Genomic DNA, 5,000 nt, shown 5'->3' on the forward strand with positions numbered 1-5,000 from the left:
TGAGAGGACCAGTTTTCTTCATAAACAATGATTCATTAATTGTTAAAATCTTATTAATGAATCATTGTGTATAAAAAAAAACTGGTCCTCTCACTGAACACCCAGCCTCATCTTCACCTCTTTACCTCTCGTGAACTGTTTACGTCTTTTATTATTCCTTATTCCTTCCTCTGCCTTCACACTCAACGGTTGGTCCTTATTTGTATTTTTAACTGTGATTATTTTATTGTACCTTACTTTGCGTATTTTAATATTGTAGCTTAATTTTTATTGTACTAATTAGATACTGCTAATTTGTAGCTTGAAAATGAAGCCTGCTGGTTGGCTTCGAAACGTTGCAACTTAATAAATATGAGTTCCTTGACCTGTTGGTGTGCTTCCCCTGCCTTCATTGTATAGTTGGGTTTAGAGAAACCTCCGCCTGTTATATATATATATATATATATATATATATATATATATATATATATATATATATATATATATATATATATATATATGAAAATGCAATGAAGGGAATAGTGATCGCAAAATCATCCTTGGTTTTTTACTATTCCTCTATCTGAAATGGAATTGAGCCAAGATTTTAGGGTTAGAAAAAGAAGAAAAAAATGTGCTCTAATAACAGTGTATAGTTACATATTTCTATATGACACGTGATTAAAAATTTTTTAGGTATACAAATGCAAACATAAATTTATACTCATACGCTCAGTGTCTATCTATCTATATATCTATTTGTTTCTGCGCGTGTGTGTGCTTATGTGCGCGAGCGTGTTTATGTATACGTTTATGTATGCATGGTTGTGTGTATATTTGAAGCTTTTACATATCTTTCATTTTATACGTAAAGTATTATCAACTGCCTGAATCCTTACGTCAGCTTGAAAATGCGTTGTTCCGGAATTCCAGTGTCTCGCCCTCATTACTAATCCAGAGATAATTTAACGTCATGGCGGTGACGATTCGCTAATTACATTGATGCCCTTTGTCGCAACACCAATAGACCGTTATTCGTAAACGGAGAGTCTAAAATGAAAATTAGTACCGCGTGGGACGTTCATATTTCTTACCACAACATATTAGTTATATATAAATTTCAATTGATACTTGTATATATTGATTGTTAGGTATGATGGATTTCATTGCATATGCATATTTCAGTGATCTAGATGGACATAAAATTATCTCACCAAGTTTCTGATAAGTCATGAAATCAGACAAAACTGGAATTTTTTGGGATAAAAAAGAACACAAAAAGTTGTGAGTTAAAAATTGATAGTTATTTCAATAACATTTCGTTATTGGAGTTGGAAACTAACTATAAATACAAATCAAAACCAAGCAAAAACTGAAAAGACGAAATAAAAAATAAAAAAATATTCGAAGGTGGTAACTTAGCACGCAGCCGAGGCTTCATAAACGAGCGCGCCTCTCGGAAACGCGGAGTTTCAATTCTGTCGTGGAGGTAGTAAGGCCGGGACCGGCGTGCTGGAGGGAAGGTATGAGCGAGCTCCTCCGGAGGCTCTCATTGGTCGGTGGATGGAAGTGAGTGGTAGTGCAATAAACAAAACAAAAAAAAAAGATTATTAACGGAGGAAACGTTTATTATCTCACTTGCCATGCTTAATACATGGAACTTATTTAACGGTGCAAGAAACGTATAAAAAGAAATATAAAACTTGCTTTCACAAGTGGATAATTTTTCAAATGGTGTTATGACTTTTAAATCAGTGCCTTTTTTTTCTGATTGTTTATTATGGTTACTAGATGAAGTGAAAGATTGTGACTTAATTTCAGTAACTTTATTTTCATCTGATCAGAGTGATTCAGACTAATATTTTACTGACAATGATATAATTATGTCTATAGTAATTTTTTGACAAGTATACTTCCTTGATGTTGGTAATACCGTAAGAGTATGTATGTCTATATATCTTTATATATATATATATATATATATTATATATATATAAATATATATAATATTATACATTAATATATATATATATATATTTATATAGATATATATTCATATACATATACATATACATGTTTGTATATATATATATATATATATTAATAATTATATGTACATATATATATTATATATATCTATAGAGATATATTCATATACATATACTATACATGTGCATATATATATATATAATATATATATATATATATATATATATATATATATATATATATATATATATATATATATATTATATTATATATATATGTATATATATACAGAGATAGAGAGAGAGAGACGAGAGAGAGAGAGAGAGAGAGGAGAGAGTAGTGGGGTTCGTGCCTGATGAATGAATCAACCCTCTGGTTATCAACAAGTAGTCCCATGTCTTTGTCAACCCCGGTAACGACCCAGAATAGTCACTGAACCTTTATGTTATCTCTTTGTTTAGTTACATAATTCCATTAATTCTCCTTGGTTAATGGACTGCTTATCCCCTACAAAATCTTCCCAAGGATCAGTCATTGGGCTCTCCATTTTGAAAGGAGTCTGAGAAACAAACTCTTATGAATTATATATATATATATATATATATATATATATATATATATATATATAAATATATATCTATATATATATATATATATATATATATATATATATATGTGTGTGTGTGTGTGTGTGTGTGTGTGTGTGTGTGTGTGATGTGTGTATAACTGAATCACAAAGATATGGAGAGTGTTAAATGTATAAATAAAGGCAATAACCACGAAGGGAAAAGTAAAAGACGCAGTGGTTTGCTAGTCCTTTCTACTTCCTGCCCTTTACTTAGCCGACTGATAGAAATATAAAAAGGATTTTACAAGAAGGCTCGTATAATTGACAGAAGTGGATTATGAAGGAACATGTGTACCAAAGAGTTTAAAAAAGATTAGGCCCAACAGCTGGAAAGCACGGACGGCATCAATTGAAATATTAACCTCTGTTTTGGTAGGTCTACTCATTCTTCAACTGTGTTGGATTCCAGATACATCTGTTCCTTCATGATTTCCATTTGTCATTTATACAAGCTCTCTTGTAAACTTTTTTTTATATTTCTATCATTCTGCTACGTAAAGGACAGCAAACCGAAAGGATTACCAAAGTCCTTCAATTTTTCCCTTTTGTTTGTTCCTATTGCCATTATATATATATATATAAATATATATATTATATAATATAAATATAATTATATATAATATATATATATATATATATATATAGATATAGATATAGATCTATATATGTATATATATATTATCTATATATATATATAATTTATATATATATATATATAATATATATATATAATATAATATTATATATATATATATATTAACGAACTATCGCTAAAACATGCGATATCTCATGTAGTCGTAAAGCTGGAGGAAGGAATGAAAGGAGTTGACCGAGCGCTTTCGTGTATTTTTCACACCTCTTCAGGGTCAAGTCTTGTTTATGATGACCAATGTGTTCGATTTATCAGCTCTAGTAATATGTAAATCTTTATCTTTTTTCAGTTTTTTATATGCATTTAAGAACCTTACAGGAATATTCGCGGGTGATTCGAAATTGGCGATCCCATACACTACACCCTTACATATACTGATTTCTTCTGATGTAATGTTACCATACTTTTCAAGCTTACAAATGCATTTCCAATTTCAAGCGAATCTGTATTTGTTTTAATGGAGAAATTTATGCCATATCCTAAGGCTACTAAGGTGGTGCTGTCTAAAAATACACGAAAGCGCTCGGTCAACTCCTTTCATTCCATCCTCCAGCTTTACGACTATATATATATATATATATATATATATATATATATATATATATATATATATACACATATATTTTTATATATAGAAATATCTAATGTACCACGAAGGATGACATGGTTGGAAATATCCTTAGATCCACGGTAGAAAGGTGAGTGAAAAACTGGGGACTAGGGATAAGTACTTTCGTAGTATATTCTTCATTTTCAACTTCACATTGAATATAATAGAAGTTGACAGATCTTTATATACAAAAAAAGAAAGGGGTGGGGGGTGGGGGGCAGGGTTACAGTTTGTTAATCTGGGCGGCGTGTTCTTTAAGGAAGAGAGACGAGGAGAGACGATCAAGAAAAAAATGAAGGATGGAGATTTAAATTTCTTGTTGACGTGGCTTCAATAAAAATGGATTCCAGCAGATTGCTTTTGCTGTGATCTTTGACCCAGTAGGTTATCGAGGAATTATCCCAGTTAATAGCCTGTCTTAAGCCAATGATCCGCAATGCCATTATTCGTTAAATCTCTCAATATGGCATATTTGTGCTGAAAGCATCTCTCCTTTACATATTTGGATGTTAGCGCTACATATATTTTACTATATTCTTTACAAGGAATACTGTATATACAATAGTTTGAATTTGGTGGGCTATTCTTAATTAGTTTAATTCTTTAATTATAATTGTATTTATATACTAAGTTAATAATAATTTGAGAAATGAAGTAATTAAGAATAGCCTGTCAAATTTAAACAATACTGTATACAGCATTCCTTGTACAGTATGTAATAAAATTTATGTAGGGCGAAACATCCAAATATGTAAAGGAGAGATGCTCTCAGCCCAAATATGCCATATCAAGAGGCTTAACGAATAATGGCATTGCGGATCATTGGCTTAAGACAGGCCATGCTATTAACTGGGATGATTCCTCGATAATCTGCAGGGTCAAAGATCACCGCAAAAGTAATCTGCTGGAATATATTTTTATTGAAGCCACGTCAACAAGGAATTTAAATCTCCATCCTTGATTTTTCTCTTGATCCTCTCTCCTTGTCTCTTTTGCTTAAAGAACACGCCGCCCATATTAACAAACTGTAACCCCGGTCCTCTTTCTATTCTTATACATAAAGGTCCGTCACCTTCTGTTATATTCAGTGTGAACTTGAAAATGAAGAATATTCTATGAAAGTGCTTGTTCCAAGTCCCCTG

At 31.2% G+C, this 5,000-nt stretch overlaps 1 protein-coding gene across 1 annotated transcript in view; it reads left to right on the top strand.

Annotated features, from left to right (window-relative positions):
• Positions 1-1,445: 1,445 nt before the first annotated feature.
• LOC135215671 (neuropeptide F receptor-like) overlaps positions 1,446-5,000 on the top strand; it is a 162,409-nt gene continuing 158,854 nt past the window's right edge. Inside the window, exon 1 of the mRNA XM_064250614.1 lies at positions 1,446-1,502. The gene's annotated coding sequence lies outside the window, so the exon portion shown is untranslated. The remainder of the gene's footprint in view (positions 1,503-5,000) is intronic.

The sequence above is a fragment of the Macrobrachium nipponense genome, chromosome 5 (assembly GCF_015104395.2).
Source record: "Macrobrachium nipponense isolate FS-2020 chromosome 5, ASM1510439v2, whole genome shotgun sequence".
In the NCBI taxonomy this organism is placed as follows: Eukaryota; Metazoa; Arthropoda; class Malacostraca; order Decapoda; family Palaemonidae; genus Macrobrachium; species Macrobrachium nipponense.